At 44.2% G+C, this 20,288-nt stretch overlaps 1 pseudogene; it reads right to left on the reverse strand.

The window, feature by feature from the left end:
• Positions 1–8,374: 8,374 nt before the first annotated feature.
• LOC102403819 lies at positions 8,375–8,888 on the reverse strand (annotated as a pseudogene).
• Between the last annotated feature and the right edge of the window lie 11,400 nt (positions 8,889–20,288).

The following is a 20,288-nucleotide window of genomic DNA, read 5'->3' on the forward strand; positions in this document are numbered from 1 at the left end:
CTTTCTGGTGTTGCTGGATGGGGCAGTGGCCACAGTCCCCATGATCCTGAAGGTAAACGACTGATACAACGATTCCGTCCCCGGACAACCATTCTGTTTTCGACTTTCAGTACAGTATTCAACAAATTACATGAGATATTCAACACTTAGGGCTTCCCTGGTGGCCCAGCAGTTAAGAATCTGCCTGCCAATGCAGGAAATGCAGGTTCAGTCTCTGAGTCAGGAAGATCCCCTGGAGAAGGAAATGGCAGCCACTCCAGTATTCTTGCCTGGGAAATCTCAAGAAAAGAAGAGCCCGGCAGGCTGCAGTCCACGGAGTCACAAAAGTGTCGGACATGACTTAGCGACTAAACAACTACAACCAATTCAACATTTTATTATGAAGGCTTTGTGGGAATTCCCTGGTGTTCCAGTGGTTAGGACTCCGCAGGAGGCATGTGTTTGATCCTTGGTCAGGGAACTAAGATCCTGCAAGCTGTGCAGTGCAGCCAAAAAAAAAAAGGCTTTGTGTTAGATAATTCTGCTCAACTATAGGCTAATGCAAGTATTTTGAGCACTTTTAAGGTAGGCTAGTTTAAGCTATGATGTTTGGTAGGTTAGGTGTATTAAATGCAATTTCGACTTACTATATTTTCAATTTATGATGGGTTTATGGGATGTAACCCCATCATAAGTCAAAGAAGATCTAGATTTCTCACAAATCAATCAGGAAAGGAGCAGTCCCATAGTGGGGAAAATGCACAGAGAATATGAACAAATAGCTCCTGCTATGCTAAGTCACTTCAGTCGTGTCCAACTCTGTGCGACCCCATAAACGGCAGCCCACCAGGCTCCCCGTCCCTGGGATTCTCCAGGCAAGAACACTGGAGTGGGTGGCCATTTCCTTCTCCAATGCATGAAAGTGAAAAGTGAAAATGAAGTCTCTCAGTCATGTCCGACTCTTCGCGACCCCATGGACTGCAGCCTACCAGGCTCCTCCATCCATTGGATTTTACAGGCAAGAGTACTGGAGTAGGATGCTATTGCCTTCTCTGAGGAAAGGAAATAAAAATGGCTCTTAAAACTATGAGATGATTACAGCAAATTGGATGCAACTAGAGATGATCAAACTAAGTCAGACACAGAAAGACAAATCCATATGATATCACTTCGATGTGGAATCTAAAATATGGCACAAATAAACCTGTCTACAAAACAGAAACAGAATCACAGACGTAGAGATCAGACTTGCGGTTGCCAAGAGAGAGGGGGAGGAAAAGAGATGGGCTGGTAGTTTGGGGTTGGTAGATGAGAATTATCAACATTGCATTTAGAATGGATAAACAAGATCCCATGGTATAGCACAGGGAACTGTATCCAATCTCCTAGGATAAACCATAATGGAAAAGAATATTAAAAAATGTTTATATATGTATAACTGAGTCACTTTGCTGTACAGCAGAGATTGGCACAGCACCATAAATCAACTGTACTTCAATTTTTTAAAAGATGAAGAAAAAATTGAAAATATATGTAGATATATGAGACATGACTTGAAGTAAAATAAATGCCGATTGAAACAACACAGACAATGCAATTACAGATTATCACACTAAGTGAAGTAAGACCGAGAGACCAATGCCACACGACATCACTTATATGTGGAGCCTAAAATGTGACCCAAATGAACTTATCCGTAAAAGAGACCCACGGACACAGAGAACAGACTTGTAGTTGCCAAGGGGGAGGGGGTGGGGGAGGGAAGGACAGGGAGCGCGGCATTAACAGATGTAAACGGTTATATGTAGCATGCGTGAACAGCAAGGTTCTACTGCAGAGCACAGGCAACTATATTCAACATCCTGTGATAAACTGTAATGGAAAAGAATATTTTTAAAAAAAGAATGTCTATACATGTGTAACTGTCACTTGGCTATACAACAGAGATTGGCACAACACAATGTAAATCAACTATACTTCAATTTTAAAAATTAAAAAAAAAAAAAAAAACACCAACACTGAGATCCTTTTTAAATAAAGCAACTTGGTAAAGGACAAAAAGATTGGCAAAACCTAATATTGACAAGACCCTAGGGGAACGGGCATGTGCTGTTGGTGGGAGTGTTGACTGGTATAATCTCTGTGATGGACAGTTTTCAACATCTGTCAGAATTAGAAACTAATTAGAAAAATAATTTAAAAATTATTTTTCCCCTAGAAATTCATGTGCAGGAGAATGGCACATATATAGGGTACAAAAAGATGTATAACTAGGTTCTCCACTGCAATCCATTTGAAATAGAAAAGCAGTTGTTGTTTAGTCACTAAATTGTGTCCAACTCTCTTGGTTTTTTGCGACCCCATGGACTATAGCCTGCCAGGCTCCTCTGTTCATTCGATTTCCCCGGCAAGAATACTAGAGTGGATTGCCATTTCCTTCTCCAGGGAATCTTCTTGACCAGGGATCGAACTCACATTCCTGCATTGGCAGGTGGATTCTTTACCACTGAGGCACCAGGGAAGCCTGGCAAAAGATAAGGAACAGTCTAAATATCCCTCAGTAGGGGATTGGTTAAATAAGTTACCGTACTCCTAACAAAGCATAATGTGCAAGCATGAAAAAGGAATCTATCAGTAGCTCGCCATGGTCACCAGTGACTTTCATGTCGCTAAACCCAAAGTTCAGTCCTTGGTCCACTGGCAGCATTTGACATGGTTGAGCACTTCATCCTTCCTTTTACCTTTGGCTTCCAGGATACTGTGTCTGTTCGCTCTTGGGCTCTCGAGCCTCAGTCCTTGGTCCTCACCTCTTCCCATTGATGTTCACAGCCATTCTCATGGCCTTAAACACCATTGATGAGCTGTTGGCTCCCAAATTTTTCTCCCCATGAACTCCAAACTCTCTATCTAATTGCCTGTTTAACATCTCCAATGGAATAAGAGGCATCTCCAGATTAACACATTAAAAAACAATTTCCTGATTTTCTCGCCCAGTTCTTTTGCCTCTTCCTTATCTCAGTGAAAGGCAACTTGTCTTTGCAGTTGCTCAAGCCCAAAAGCCTCAGAGTTGTCCTTGATTCTTCGGTTTCTGTCTCATCCTCTAGCCAATCTGACATCAAATTCTCTCAGCTCTACCCTTAAAATATATCCAAAATATGAGCACATCTCACCACCTTCACTCCCCCCGAAACCTGGTCTTCTTCACCCCTGGCTTCTGTCTGGACCATCTCCACAGCCTCCCCACTGGGTCTTCTTGCTTCTACTTGCCCCCTCCTGTGTCCACGAGAGTTGATAAAAATAGGCCCTTCCCAGGATGCATGCATGCTAAGTCATTTCAATCATGTCCAACTCTTTATGACCCCATGGACTGTGTAGCTTACCAGGCTTCTCTGTCCATGGGATCCTCCAGGCCAAGAATACTGGAGTAGATTGCCATTTCCTTCTCCAGGGGATCTTCCTGAAGCAGGGATGGAACCTGCATCTCCTGCATTAGCAGGCTGATTCTTCACCACTGAGGCACTAGGGAAACACAGGATATGTCACTGTAAAACTTCAGAACTCAGGACAGAAAGATTTAATAAGCTTTGGAAGGGTGGGGAGGTGACAGAAAATGGTGATGGAGATGATGATGATATCAGTCAATTAAAATGGGAAGTTGCAGACATTTTCTCATGTGCAAGCTCTCAAAAATTTACATTCCTCATGAAGCTTCAGGATGAGCTCCACCAAAATGAGAACATTACCAGGAAGGAGGAAGAATTGGGATCCAAGACACAAGGAACCTGATATAGGACAGAAGGGAGGAGAATTCCAGGATGACAGAAATCCCCAAATGGCAGCTGAGTATCACAGTTAGACACCTACCAGTCCAAATAGAACCACGTGACTCAAGGGACACTTGTGTCAATGAACTGTCACCACCAGTATGCCAATTACTGTTTGCTTTGATTTTTAACCTGAAGAGAGAACGGCTGGGTGAAGGCAGACCACATTCTTGTCTGTACTTGACTTGTTTCCATCATGATGGATATCTTACTCTCTCTTGGTGATGGGATGTTGGGTCCACTGAGAATTCTCATTCCTCCTCCGATAGATGTGCTGAAAGGCTCCCACACCTGAGAGCTTGTGGAAGGGCTGGGGCATTCTCAGAAGGCAAAAACACAGAGCTGCCCACATTTCAGCCCTAACAGCTACACACACTGATGGTTAGTTGTGTGCTTTCTAAGATTTACCCATGTCCTTGCCCGCTGAATTCCCCAGAATGGGTTTTCATAGACTCTCAGGAAGCTGACACCAGATTACAACCTGGACAGAGTTCACCTCATCTTTTCCACTTATAAGGGCCAGTCTGCCCTTTCCTTACACAGACAGGTGGTCCTTGCTCTCTCAATGTTTTTTAAAAAACTAAACTATACAGTGGAAAATTTAGATTAGATTTACAATGGGGAAAATTGGGTAAAATCCAACTAAAGTCTGTCGTCTCATTAATAGTATTACACCAAAAGAAATGTCTTACTTTGACAAATGTACCATGGTTTTATAAGATGCTAACCTGAGGGGAAACTGGGAAAGGGGAATATGGGAACAGTTGTACTATTTTTGCAGCTTTTCTGTAAATCGAAAGTGATTTTAGGGCTTCCTTGGTGACTCAGTGGTAGAGAATCTGCCTGCCAATGCAGGAGATGCTGGAGATGAGGGTTCGATCCCAAGGAGGAGGAAATGGTAACCCACTCCAGTATTCTTGCCTGGAGAATCTCATGGACAGAAGAACCTGGTGGGCTACAGTCCATGGGGTCACAAAGAACGTCGAACACGACTGAAGTGACTGAGCACAGCACAGCATGTTGTATGAAAGAAAACACTATACAATACCTGAGTGCAATCTGCTGTCACCAGTGACGATCCTGGTCAGGTTGAACCCACACACCACAGGCGTTCGATTCTGTGTTCTCAGGAAAAACCCTTCCTTCCAAAACAAAGCCAAATCCCTAAAGGCTATTCCGCTCAATAAGCATGTGTTTCATGAGTTTGTTGTTCCTTCCCATAGTGTGACCATTTTTCTCATAGTAAGTATGATCCTAATATATAATAATAAGGATTTGTAAGATATCATGAATCCTCAATTCAAGCTAATTCTGTTCGATGGCCTTTGGTCATTATTCAGAGTTTTTTGCCTTTTTCTTTTTTTTTTTTAAGATGTATTTATTTTATTTTTAGCTACACTGGGCCTTTGCTACACACAAGCTTTCTCTAGTTGAGGCAAGGGGAGGCTATTCTTCATTGCGGTGCACAGGCTTCTCATTGCAGTGCCTTCTCTTGTTGCCGAGCACAGGCTTCAGTGTGTGGGCTCAGTAGATGTGAAACACGGGCTTAGTTGCTCTGTGACATGCGGAATCTTCCCAGGCCAGGGATCGAACCGGTGTCCCTCGCATTGCAAGGTGGATTCTTAACCACTGAACCACCAGGGAAGCCCATTAGTCAGAGGTTTTAACCTCAACGTGAGCTTTATTCGAATCACTGTTCGGTGATCAACTCCAAAGTTTGCAAAAAATCAAAATGTCTTTGTGGTGGCTTACCCAGAGACAGGAAATTTATGCTTTGCTCTCCTCATTGCTGAAATGGGTATAATAAAATCCCTACCTCAACAGCCTTTTAAAAAAATTTACTGAAGCATGGCTGATTTACAATGTTGTATTAGCTTCAGGTGTACAGCAAAGGGATTCAGTTATACATATATTCATTCTTTTTCAGGTTCTTTTCCCATGTAGGTTATTACAGAATATTGAGTAGAGTTTCCTGTGCTATACAGTAGGTCCTTGTTGGTTATCTATTTTATATATAGTAATGTGTGTATGTTAATCCCAAGCTCCTAAATTTCACAGCCCTTTTTATAAGGATGTGTAACGTGCTTAGAATGTTGTCCTGACACCTTCCGAGTGCTCCAGAAATGTTTTGTTTTTCACAAGACATATGAGAGTTTTTTAAAAGCCAATTTTAAATAACATATGCTTTCAGCTCTTACATAGTGACTTTAAAATCCTCCCTTTCCCTCAGAATGACTCTAATGGAAAATGTAGCCAAACAACAGGAGGATAAATAGTTGGGCAAATACTAACGAGAGCTCACATTTGTTGAGAGTTTTCTCCGTCCCAGGCCTCAATTCTGGATCCTGTGGCACCGTTGATCCCATCCCATGATTGGACAGTATGAGGAGGTGCCACTGGCCTAGAGCTGACACCTGAAATCCAGGATGTGACGGCTGATGTCTTGGGCAGAGGGATGAATTTGAGACCGTGGAGTTCAGTGGTCAAGGCCCTGGAGGCAGAAGGCCCTGGGAATGAATCCTAGCTCTTTTCCTTTCTAAGTAAGTTGTTAGCTTACTTCTCTGAGCCTCAGTTTACTTTTCTAGAAAATGAGGATAGGGACTTATACTTCCCTGTTGGATAGGAACCCACCTGCCAATGCAGGGGACACAGGTTCGATCTCTGGTCTGGGAAGATCTCACATGCCACGGGGCAACTAAGCCCGTGAGCCACAACTGTATTGAAACTCACGTGCCTAGAGCCCATGCTCTGCAACAGGACAGGCCACCGCAATGAGAAGCTCACATACCGCAGAGAAGGGTAGCCCCGCAATCGCTGCAACTAGAGAAAGCCCACAAAAAGGAACGAAGACTCAGGGCAGTCAACAATAAATAAAATTTAAAATTTAATTTAAAAAAAAGAAAATGGGGATATGAGGAGATCTGTGAAATTCACATAATCACACTCATGGTACCTGACACATAGTGAGCACCGAGCTGGCTGTCGCCATAATTACCAGGATGAAGCCCCAGGTGGACGGGAGACAGGGTTCAGAGAAGGCGGGGCAGGGGAGGGGAGTTGCCCTGGCTCTGTCCCAAGAAGCTTCCACATCTGAGGAGGTGAGTCACTCTTCCTTCCTGTGATAATCTGAGGCAGAGTGGCATCTCCAAGTAGATGAGCTGTGCACTCGGCGTGCCCTTCACCTCTGATGGCTCTCAGGTCGCCTGACCCATGACATCACAGACAGGATGAAATCATGAAGGCCAAAGGTCAGGGTGAGAGGAAATGGTTCCCTGCTAATCTCTTCCTTCCAATCTCTAATTCTTGGACTCATCATTTAGCAGGTTCCTCCTGGATGGGCGCTGGCCATGGTTACCCCAGGTGAGGAAGGTGGTGGAAATAAAGCTTCAGTTCATGCTTTCGGTAATCAATAGGATTCATTCAAGTATTCAATCATTTAACAAGTCTTTATTGTGCACCTACCGTGTGCCAGTCAGACAAAATCCCTGTCTTTTTTTTTTAATTTATTTATTTTAATTAGAGGCTAATTACTTACAATATTGTATTGGTTTTGCCATACATCAACATGAATCTGCCACGGGTGTACACGTGTTCCCCATCCTGAACCCCCCTCCCACCTCCCTCCCCATACCATCCCTCTGGGTCATCCCAGGGCACCAGCCCCAAGCATCCTGTATCCTGCATCAAACCTGGACTGATGATTCATTTCTTATATGATATTATACATGTTTCAATGCCATTCTCCCAAATCATCCCCCCCTCCCTCTCCCACAGAGTCCAAAAAACTGTTCTATACATCTGTGTCTCTTTTGCTGTCTTGCATACAGGGTTATCATTACCATCTTTCTAAATTCCATATATATGTGTTAGTATACTGTATCGGTGTTTTTCTTTCTGGCTTACTTCACTCTGTATAATCGGCTCCAGTTTCAACCACCTCATTAGAACTGATTCAAATGTGTATATGTACCACAGCTTTCTTATCCATTCATCTGCTGATGGACATCTAGGTTGCTTCCATGTCCTGGCTATTATAAACAGTGCTGTGATGAACATTGGGGTACACGTGTCTCTTTCAATTCTGGTTTCCTCAGTGTGTATGCCCAGCAGTGGGATTGCTGGGTTGTATGGCAGGTCTATTTCCAGTTTTTTAAGGAATCTCCACACTGTTCTCCATAGTGGCTGTACTAGTTTGCATTCCCACCAACAGTGTAGGAGGGTTCCCTTTTCTCCACACCCTCTCCAGCATTATTGCTTGTAGACTTTTGGATCGCAGCCATTCTGACTAGCATGAAATGCTACCTCATTGTGGTTTTGATTTGCATTTCTCTGATAATGAGTGATGTTGAGCATCTTTTCATGTGTTACCCATCTGTATGTCTTCTTTGGAGAAATGTCTATTTAGTTCTTTGGCCCATTTTTTGATTGGGTCGTTTATTTTTTTGGAATTGAGCTGCAGGAGTCGCTTGTATATTTTTGAGATTAGTTGTTTGTCAGTTGCTTCATTTGCTATTGTTTTCTCCCATTCTGAAGTCTGTCTTTTCACCTTGCTTTTTTTTTTTTTTTGTTTGTTTTTACGAACGAGGCACTTTATTAACCCAGCATCATTTGTTCTAATGCTTCTTGTTGGCAGCTGCCACCTGTCCAGCGGTTCTGTCCAGATCTCTCTGTCCCTGAGGCGCCAGTTTGCGGCCCCCATCTGGGTCCTTTTCCACCATTTTCAGCCCCCCCAGGGCTTGGAGGACCCGCCGGGCCACGGTCTTGGAGCCTCTGCTGAAGTGGCTGGGCATGACGCCGTTCATCTGGCGCCCCCCATAGATCTTGGTCATGAAGCCAACCCCAGTGTCACCCCGGAGGTACAGGTGCCGCCCGTGGAAGCAGCTCGTGTGTAGAACCAGTTCTCATCGTAGGGAGCAAGTTCTTTATGCTTGGCCAGCTTGACAGTGTCCACGCATTCAGGGACTTTCAGCTTCCCGGACTTTTTGAGGAAGGCTGCCAGAGCTCTGACGAACTCCTGCTGGTTCATGTCTTTTACAGTAACTCCAGGCATCGTGAGGCCTCCGCGCTGCCAGCCAGGGGCAAAATCCCTGTCTTTTAAAAATAGATATATTATTTATTCAGCTGTGTTGAATCTTTGTTGCAGTGCGCCTGCGGCATGCGGGACCTTAATTTCTCAGCCGGGGATGGAAACTGTGTCCACTGCATTGCAAAGCAGATTCTTAACCACCGGACCACCAGGAAAGTCCCCAGTCCCTGCCTTTTTGAAGCTGACAGACTAGCGGGGAAGTTAGATAATAAACATAACACATAAATAAATATTCCAGACTGTTAGAAGGTGATGTGAAAACATTGGGCAGGGTGGGCTTAGGACAGGGGTCAGCAAACTGTAGCACCCAAGTACAATCTAGCCTGCCATTTGCTTTTGTACAGTTCCCAAGCTAAGGATGGTTTTTATATCTTTTAATGTGGCTCAGAAGGTAAAGAATCTGCCTGCAATGCAGGACACCTGGGTTTGATCCCTGTGTCAGGAAGATCCCCTGCAGAAGGGAATGGCAACGACTGAATGACTAACACGACAACTACTAATGTTTGGGAAAATGAAATCAAGAGAATATTTTGTCACAACACTTAAATCAAATATAATCCACTATTTTTTTTTTTTTTAAAGAGAATGTTTTTCTTTTGGTTGTGCCTCACGGCATGTGGGATCTTAATCTTAGTTCCCCAATCAGAGTTTGAACTTGTGCCCCCTGCATTGGAAGCCCAGAATCTTAACTACAGGACTGCCAGGGAAGTCCCTGTGATATATAATATTTGCATGAAATTCACATTTCAATGTCCATGAATAAAATTTTATTGCAACATGGCCATGCTCATTCAGTTACATATTGTCTGTGATTGTTTTTGTGTTATAACAAGAGTTGAGAAGCTATGACACAGAGCATATGGCTACTGAAGCCTAAACTCTTTAATATCTTCCCAGGTGGCTCAGTGGTGAAGAATCTGCCTGCCAAGCGGGAGGCACGGGTTCTATCCCTGGGTCAGGAAGATCCCCTGGGGAAGAAAATGGCAGCCCACTCCAGTATTCTTGCCTGGGAAATCCCATGGACAGGGGAGCCTGGTGGGTTATAGTGCGTGGGGTCGCAATAGAGTCAGACATGAGTGAGCGACTAAACAACCACAACCACCTTTACTGAAAGTCTGAAGACCCCTGACTTAGGGGATTCAGAACGATGTGTGGAGGTGGATTGTTATTTTCCATCAGGAAGTCAAGGATAACCTCACTGATAAGGTGACATTTGGGTCAAGTCTGAAGGCAGGAAGGAGAAAGTTATGTTGTTGTTGTTCAGTCTGTCAGTCCTGTCCGACTCTTTGCGACCCCATGGACTGCAACACGCCAGGCTTTCCTGTCCTTCACTGTCTCCCAGAGCTTGCTCAAACTCATGTCCATAGAGTCAATGATGCCATCCAACCATCTCATCCTCTGTCGTCCCCTTTTCCTGCTGGAATCTTTCCCAGCATCAGGGTCTTTTCATATGAGTCAGTTCTTCGCATCAGGTGGCCAAAGTATTGGAGCTTCAGCATCAGCATCAGTCCTTCCAATGAATATTCAGGGTTGATTTCCTTTAGGATTTACTGGTTTGATCTCCTTACTGTCCAAGGGACTCTCAACAGTCTTTTCCAGCATATGGGCATCAGGAAAAAATGTTCAAGGCAGAGAGAGTAGCCGGTGCAAAGGCCCTGAGGTAAGAATGCATCTGTTGTGCTCAAGGAACAGGATAGAAGCCTCTGTATCTGGAGGAGACTGAGCCAGGGTTGAGTAGCAGGAGTGAGGATAGAATGGTGGCTGGGGCAGACGGTGTGGGATCGGCCACGGGGAGGACTCTGGGCAGGGGAGGACCGTGGCCTGGCTCAGGGGTTAACAAGATTCCTGTGGTTGCATGTGGGGAAGACAGTGGGGACAGGATGGAAGCATGGAGACAAGAGAGGGGGCTGCTAGGACAGTCCAGGAAGGAGCTGATGGGTAGCTGCTGGGGAAGGGAGGGAAGTGGGCAGATTCTGGATAAAACTGAGGGTGGCGTTGACAGTATTTCTCAACAGAGAATATCCTAGCTGGGGAAAAAGTCTCTCTTAAAAGCATTCACATCCCAGGTTATCACATCAGACACACCAGGGTCTTAGTCCCAGCTTGACTATATACAGGCTGTATGATGTTGGCTAAATTGTTCAATCTCTCTTAGCCTCAGTTTCTCCATCTATAAAATGGGGCTAGAGGACTTCCTGGTGGTCCAGTGGTTAAGAATCCACCTCCAATGCAGAGGATACGGGTTTGATCTTTGGTTGGGGAACTAAGATCCCACATGCCATAGAGCAACTAAGCCGAAGACCCAGCACAGCCAAAATGAAAATTAAAAGTTTTTAAATGAGGTTAATAGCCAGGGCGCAGTATCAATGAGATTGTTTATGCAAAGCACTCAGTGTGATGCCTGCATATGGCGAGTGCTCCATTTATAGATGGCAGCTGTGATAACAAGGAACCTTCCCCAGGTGGGACCCCAAGACCTGTCTGCCCAGGTCCCTGTCCCTGAAGAGTATGCCACTCTTCTAGAAGGGAGCTGTCCCTCCATCAATCACCTCCTCTGGATCCCATAGGCCTCCTCTGCCTCCGACCAAGTCAGTGACCTGAAGGCCACACAGTGAGTTGCTAAGGTTTGCCAAACCTCAGTTTTCCTATCTATAAAATGGGCCTCCTAGAGTCTGCATTACAGAGTATCAAATCATTACAGATCATCAAATGAGCTATTTCCTAAGCAGGGCGCCTGGCACACAGCAGTGCTCCTAGCAATTGCTGCTCTGTTTTCACCAAGATCATCAACAGCAATAGCTACATGGATCTCCCTCAAGTACTTTCCCAAAATTTATTATGAAAAATTTCAAACATACAAAAAATGTAAAATAATTTTATAAGAAACCCACATATTCATCACCTAGATTTGACCGTTAACATTTTACTACTCTTGCTTTATTACACATCTACTGATTCATCGGACTATCTCCATCAGTCTACTTTATCTTTTATAATGAATTGCAAAATCCTGAAATATTTCTATTAGGATTTCTGAGGACTCTGTTTACACCAAACACTACTTTTGATACTGTACTTAGTTCACTACAGCCACTCACTGGTCTAATTCCCAGCAATTCTCTAAAAACATATCAAGTATGCAGTATGTTATCCCCATTTTACAGATGAGGACACTGAGGCACAGAGAGCCAAAGGACTTAGAGCTACTAGATGTGGAAGCTGGGTTTGAACCCTGGCCACCTGGCTCCAAACACCTGGTTTTTCATCCATTAATGCCATTTCTCTTCTCCGCAGAACAGGTGAATTTCACCACACAATGAAATATCACACAGTCCTTATAAAAGAATGTTTAGAAGAGTCCAGTAAAATAACATTGGTATGTCAGATGATCGTGATTCAACTCAGATCCAGTGTCTAAGAAAAAAGGCTCCAATGAGGGACACCCACTGTTACCAGCAGTAGCTTAAGGGTAAATGAACACTGTGTGATTAAATGAAATGCTTTGTTAACTATTGCAGCTACTATTGAGTTCTTTCTTTGTGCCTCACCCTATATTATAGGCTTTACATGCTGTATCTTTCTAAGCACTTATGAAGTAGCCAGGGACTTCCCTCATGGTCCAGTGCTTAAAACTTTGCCTTCCAATGTAGGGGGTGTAGTTCCATCCCTGTTTGGGGAGCTAAGACCCCACATGGCTCAAGGCCAAAAAAAAGAAAAAAACATGAAACAGAAGCAATGTTCTAACATATTCAATAAAGACTTTAAAAATGGTCCACATCATGTATCTAGAGTCTATTATACAAAGTGAAGTAAGTCAGAAAGAGAAAAACAACTATCATATATTAATATATATATATATGGAATCTAGACTGCTGACAGTCCCGGGGACAGCAAGAAGATCAAACCAGTCAATCTTGAGGGAACTCGATCCTGAATACTCATTGGAAGGACTGATGCTGAAGCTGAAGTGTCAGTATTTTGGCCACCTGATGCGAACAGATTGAGGGCAGAAGGATAAGAGGGTGTCAGAGGATGAGATGGCTGAATGGCATCACCAATGCAATGGACATGAACTTGGGCAAGCTTTGGGAGATGGTGAGGGACGGGGAGGCCTGGCATACTGCAGTCCATGGGGTTGCAAAGAGTTGGTCACAACTCGGGGGATGAACAATAACAACATGCAATCTAGAAAAATGGTACTAATGAACCTATATGCAGGGGAGCAGTGAAACGCAGGCATAGGGAACAGACTTGTGGACACGGTGGGAGAGGGAGAAGATGGGACGAATTGGGAGAGCCTCACTGAAGCATATACATTACCACATGTAAAACAGATCGCCAGTGGGAATTTGCTGTAAGACACAGGGAGCTCAAACCCGGTGCTCTGCGACAAGGTAGGGGGCAGAGCGGGGTGGGAGGTGGGAAGGTAACTCAAGAGGGAGGGGACATGTGTATACCTATGGCTGATTCATGTTGATGTATGGCAGAAACCAACACAATATTGTAAAGCAATTATCCTCCAATCAAAAATAAATTAAAAAATTTAAAACTGCTCCACATTAAAAAAAAATTCTTAAAAAAAGAAGTAGCCATTGCTGAACCCATTTTAGAGATTAGGACACTAAAACTAAGAGAAGAGTGGAACTAGTCCAAGGTTAGCCAGCCAAGAAATGGCAAACCCAGGATTCAAATTCAGGTGTGTCAGCTGAATTTGAGGTGGTTATCCTTTTCTGGCTTTTTCTACTTTCTTATTTTTCAGTAATAAGATGATTTACTTTCTTAAGGAAAGAATATTTTAGAAAGAAGTCCCCTTAAGAAAGCAGATTAATTTATCTTTATTTTATTAGCCATGTGTATTAGTTTAAAAACATTAACAACTCCACCTCACACCATACACAGAAATCAGCTCCAGATAGATTGCCAACCTAAATGTAATGCAAATGATAAAACTTTTGGAAAATAAGAGAATATCAATATGTTTCAGAGACATGGGGATATAGCTTTAATAGGATTAAAAAAAATCCATAAAGAAAAATTGAGAAATTGAGTAATGCTAAAATTAAGACTTTCTGTCCATTCAGTTCAGTTCAGTTCAGTCACTCAGTCGTGTCCGACTCTTTGCAACCCCATGAATTGCAGCATGCCAGGCCTCCCTGTCCATCACCAACTCCCAGAGTTCACTCAGACTCACGTCCATTGAGTCAGTGATGCCATCCAGCCATCTCATCCTCTGTCATCTCCTTCTTCTCCTGCCCCCAGTCCCTCCCAGCATCAGAGTCTTTTCCAATGAATCAACTCTTCGCATGAGGTGGCCAAAGTACTGGAGTTTCAGCTTTAACATCAATCCTTCCAAAGAACACCTAGGACTGATCTCCTTTAGAATGGACTGGTTGGATCTCCCTGCAGTCCAAAGGACTCTCAAGAGTCTTCTCCAACACCACAGTTCAAAAGCATCTAAAAAATGCCATTAAGAGAGTAAAAAGATGTGATTTCCCAGGTGGTCCAGTGGTTAAGACTTCATGCTCCCAATGCAGTGGGCCCAGGTTTAGTCCCTGGTCAAGGAACTAAATCCCACATGCTGCAATTAAGACCCAGAACAGCAAAAACAAACAAACAAACAAACAAAAAACCTAATTGACAGAATATATTTTTTAAAAAAGAGAGAGTGTGTGTAAAAAGGCAAGCCACAATAGGAGATGTTCATAGTTCATATAACTAACAAATGGCTGGTGTTCAGAATATATAAAGAGCAAATTCATTTTAAAAACAAACAACCCATAGAAAATTGTGCAAGACACATGAACAAACACACCAAGATAATGGATATCCACAAGACCAGTATGCAAATGAAAAGATGGTCAATTTTAATTGCTCACCAGGGAAATGCAAATTAAAACTATTATGAGCTACCACTACAGATCCACCAGAATGGCTAAAAATAAAACGCCTGACATGGCCAAGTGTTGGTGAGGATGCAGAACAATGGAAATGCTCCAACATGGCTGGAGGAAGGAGAATAAATTATTACAACCACTTTGGAAAACTCTTTGGTAGTATCTATCTATTATGTATCTATCTGTCTGTCTGTCTGTCTATCTCTATCTCCCATGAGCCAGCTAGTCTACTCCTGGATTCATACACAAGAGAAATGTGTACAGATGTTCACAATATACTGTAAATGTACTAGAACAAAATATGTACTAGAAAGTTAAGAACAAATACCATTTGTAAGGGACAAAAAATGGAAAGAACTCAAATTTCCATCTACAGTCAGTAAATAAATAAACTGTAGAATATTCACAGGATGGAATGGTACTTGACCACAAGAAGGAATAGACTGTATGTATAGACCCAACCTGGCTAAATTCTGCAGTCATAACGTTGAGAGCTGGCTTAAAACTCGACGTTCAAAAAACTAAGATTGTGGCATCCAGTCCCATCACTTCATGGCAAATAGATGGGGAAACAATGGAAACAGTGAGAGACTTTATTTTCTTGGGCTCCAAAATCACTGCGGATGGTGACTGTAGCCATGAGATTAAAAGACACTTGCTCCTTGGAAGAAAAGCTATGACCAACCTAGACAGCATATTAAAAAGCAGAGACATTACTTTGCCAACAAAGGTCCATCTAGTCAAAGCAATGGTTTTTCCAGTAGTCATGTGTGGATGTGAGTGTTGGACCATAAAGAAAACTGAGCGCTGAAGAATTGATGCTTTTGAACTGTGGTGTTGGAGAAGACTCTTGAGAGTCCCTTGGCCTGCAAGGAGATCCAACCAGTCCATCCTAAAGGAAATCGGTCCTGAATATTCATTGGAAGGACTGATGGTGAAGCTGAAACTCCAATACTTTGGTCACCTGATGCGAAGAATTGACTCTGTAAGAGACCCTGATGTTGGGAAAGACTGTTGGGAAGGCAGGAGGAGAAGGGGACGACAGAGGATGAGATGGTTGTATGGCATCACTGACTCGATGGACATGAATTTGAGCAAGCTTCGGGAGTTGGTGATGGACAGGGAAGCCTGGTGCGCTGCAGTCCATGGGGTCACAAAGAATCGGACACAACTGAGCAAGTGAACTGAACGTTGAGAGAAAGAAGAGAGACACAGGAGTTCACAGTGTATAGTTCGGTTTATGTCGTGTGGGGAGCAGGCAAAATGAAAGAGGCATGAAGAGACATACTTAGGTGCGGTAACCTAAATCAGGTAGAAGTTAGTGAAGTGGGTAACTTCATGGGGAGGGAGAAAGCCGTGTCTGGGAGGAGGCTGGAGGGAATTTGTAGAAACCTGGGAAGATCTGTTTCCTCACCCGGGTGGTGGTTACACAAGTGTGTTTGTCATAATTCATTCAGTAGAACATTTATGTTTCATGTGCTTTTCTATATGTGTGCCGTATTTTGCAATAAAAGATTGCAAAATATATATTTCTTTAATTTGTTACTTCACTTTATTATGGATCACACTGCTGCAGTGAGGAAGACTTATGTGGTTTTTTAACTGAGAGACTTCTGTTGTCTGCCGGGGGAGGAGATGGAAGCAAACTTTTCCCTTCATCTACTTCTTCTGCAGGGCCGTGAGTGACAGAGACAGGCTGCCTCGTGGTCAGGGCCACTGAACTGACATCTAGGATGGCAGGACTCTTCAGGTAGAGGGTTTTGCTGCTCCCCTGGTCTCTGGCCCGGGGAGCAGCACCACAATCATCCTATCACGGGCACCCAGAGGGTACCAGCCTGCGGACCACTCTTCAAGGAGAGGTGACCCTCCCCAAGAAGAAATCCAGACTGTTCTCTCGAGAGCCAAGTCCATCATTCCTACTGAGCAGGCACAGGCACACCCAGAAGCCTGGGGGTGGGGGTGAAGGATAAATAATTAAAAATGACTCTGAAAAGTAGGTTCGTCATAGCCTTACCTTACAAACTGGGCAGACTGGAAGTCTCGGGTAAATAACTGGGAGGCACTGTGTGTGGCGCTGGCTCTGTGCTGGGCACTGTTCTAAGTAGCTTATATCTATTACCTGATTTAATTGTCACATAACCCTCTAAGATGGCCGCTATCAGTATCACCGTTTAACAGATGGAGAAACTGAGGCACGGTGAGGTTCAATCATTTCCCTAAGCTGGTCAATGCTAGATCTAAACACAGGCTAAGTCACCCCCGAGTAGATGTTCTGTTCGCCACCACAAGATTACTCTAAGGAGAGGATAAGAAATAGGAAAATGGGAGTCTATTTCTCAAAAGCACAGAAGTATCTAAAAAGAGAAACTAGAAGTAATTCTATGGCTGTCCTGAGAGTAGGCAAGAGGCCTGCGTATGATCAGGACAGAGGAAAGGGGTCATAAGTGAGCTATGACCCCTTTATCAGCTACATCAGGAACCAAAAAGTACAATTCCAGTAGGGCTTTTTTCTTTTTTGGCTGCTCAGCTTGTGGGATCTTATTTCCCCCACCAGGGATGGAACCTGAGGCCCCCAGTGGTCAAAGCGCAGAGTCGTAACCTTTGGACTACCAAGGAAGTCCCCAGTGGGTTTTCTTTTTGGCTGGGGTCTTGGTTGTGGCAAGCGGGGGCTACTCTTGGTCGTGGTGTGCGGGTTTCTCATTGCAGTGACTTCTCTTGTTGCACAGCACAGGCTCTAAGGATACACAGGCTTTGCTGGTTGGGGCAAGTAGGCTCAGGAGTTGTGGTTTATGGGCTCTAGAGCACAGGCTCAGTAGTTGTGGCACACGGGCTTAGTTGCTCCGTGGCCTGTGGGATCTTCCCACAGCAGGGGTTGAACCCATGTCTCCCGCATTGGCAGGCAGACTCTTCACCACTGAGCCACCAGAGAAACCCCCAGTGGGGCTTCTTAACCTGACTCAGCGATAGAATTCAGGGGCCGTGTGAACTGGAAAAACAACTTTGCTTTGACAGCCCTTCAATTCAATGATCCTCAGCATGTGGTTTGGGAACAAAGCGATTTTCATAAGATGTGTTTGTCCTTTTCACTCTTTAGAAGCTACCTGACCTGCGATGACGTCATCACTGTGATGGCTAATGAAACGTATGCACGTGTATTCTTGAGTTTCAAAAACCTCGTCGTTCTGGGAATCCCTGGAGGTCCAACGGTTAGGAGTCGGTGCTTTCACTACAGAGAGCCCAGCTTGGGAAACTAAGATCTCACCATCCTTGAGACATGGTCAAAAGAAAAAAAAAGGAAAGAAAAGAAAAAAAAAAAATTCTCTTTTATTTTCTTACACTGTTGTTGTCCAGTCGCTCAGTCATGTCCAACTCTTTTCGATCTCACGGACTGCGGCACGCCAGGCTTCCCTTTCCCTTACCATCTCCCAGAGTTTGATCATGTTCCTGTCCACTGAGGCAGTGATGCCATCCAACCATCGCATCCTCTGTTGTCCCCTTCTCCTCCCGCCTTCAATCGTTCCCAGCATCAGGGTCTTTTCTCATGAGTCAGCTCTTCCCATCAGGTGGCCAAAGTATTGGAGCTTCAGCATCAGTCCTTCCAATAAATATTCAGGGTTTCTTCCATGGTAAATATTGATAGATATAACCCCACATATAACACAACTCTTTGGGGTCCTCAATAATTTTTAAGAGGGTAGTTTAGGAACTGCTGCTGTAATTGAAATTTCCCAGGTGCTTCTAACATGGTGGGGGATTGGAAGGGCCAACCCCAGGACACAGCAGATTTCTGGCTTTGTCATGAGAAGAAATTACAGATGTTTTTACACCCTATTATAGTCATCCCTATTGTAGATGTCACAAGACTCAAACACCATCAATACACTCAACAAAGCTTCTAAATTACTATCATTTTTAATGCATTGATAAAGAAGTACATATATTACTGTATCACATATACAAAACATTTCCTGCATCTGTGTAATAGCATCCATTTCCTTTGTATCTTGTGTATATATATATTTTTTTAATGCATGTAAAAACATGATTCGGGGAAGGGCTTCACCAGCCTACCACAGGCGACTTTAGCAAAAAAACTTCAGGTAGCAGTAGTAGCAAAGAACCCAACCACCAATGCAGGAGACGAAAGAGACGCAGGTTTGATCCCTGGGTCGGGAAGATCCGTTGGAGGAGGAAATTGCAACCTGCTTCAGTATTCTTCACCTGAGATATCCCACGGACTGAGAAGCCTGGTGGGTTACAGTCCATGGAGTCACAAAGAGTCGGACACGACTGAGCACACACACAGGAGGAAGTTAAAATTGCTAAGGGTAGAATTTCCCTGGTGGTCTACTGGGTAGGACTCCACACAGCGAATGAAGAGGCAGAGGGTTCAATCCCCGGATAGGGGAACTATTGGCCCACAGGCCCTGCTGAGCAGCCAAAAAATTAAAAGCAAAAACAATTGCTGAGGGTGAGCAGGGTCTTGAGGTTATTTGAGTTTGACTAAAAGGGCTGCTTTTTTTTTTTTTTTTTACATTTTAAGCTGTAATGGAGACTCCAGGAGGTGGAGAAAAATCCAAGCAGTGCAAAAGCCCATCTTGAACCATGCCCCCAGTGTTCTTCTCAGAAACTGGTGTCCACAGTCTGCAGATACAGCTCTGCTTGAATTTACAAAGCCAAATTGTGGAGTCATTTTGTCAGACAAGAAGAAGCAAAGAAAACCTGGACCCTCTGACTTTTCCTGCTGCTCTGGCAAAATGAGGGAATGAAAGTCGTTCAGTCGTGTCCGACTCTGCGGCCCCATGGACCGTAGCCTGCCAAGCTCCTCTGTCCATGGAATTCTCCAGGCAAGAACACTGGAGTGGGTAGCCATGCCCTTCTCCAGGCATTGAACTCAGGTCTCCCACATTGCAGGTGGATTCTTTACCGTCCGAGCCAGGCTCTGGGAAAATACCCAAGGGTATCTTGGCAAGCCACTTACAACCTTCAAACAGGTCAGAAACCTTTTACAGAGAGGTCTCACTGGCTCCCACCTAGTTAGTTAGTGCTTAGTCCGCCCCCCTGGACTGTAGCCTACCAGGCTCCTCTGTCCAAGGGATTCACCAGGCAAGAATACTGGAGTGGGTTGCCATGCCCTCCTGAAGGGGATCTTCTCGACCCAGGGATCAAACCCAGGTCTCCTGCATTGCAGGTAGATTCTGAGCCACGGTAAATCTGAGCCACTAGGGAAGCACGGTCCCACCTACATCCCAAGGCAATTTCTGGAACTCACACATTAATAATCATAAAAATAACAGCTGGTTCTTATCCAGCCCTTACTCTGGGCCAGGCCCTGTTCTCAGCATGCAATTTCATGTGTCAACTGGTTTAAACTTCACCATAGCCCATAGTGTTCATACTGTTATCACCGTCATTTCACAGGCGAAGAAACCAAGTCCCAGCGAGGTCGAGTACCAGCTGAAGTTGCACAGCTCAGAAGCAGCGCTGTCATTGGCGGACTTCGAT

The sequence above is a fragment of the Bubalus bubalis genome, chromosome 18 (genome assembly GCF_019923935.1).
Source record: "Bubalus bubalis isolate 160015118507 breed Murrah chromosome 18, NDDB_SH_1, whole genome shotgun sequence".
In the NCBI taxonomy this organism is placed as follows: Eukaryota; Metazoa; Chordata; class Mammalia; order Artiodactyla; family Bovidae; genus Bubalus; species Bubalus bubalis.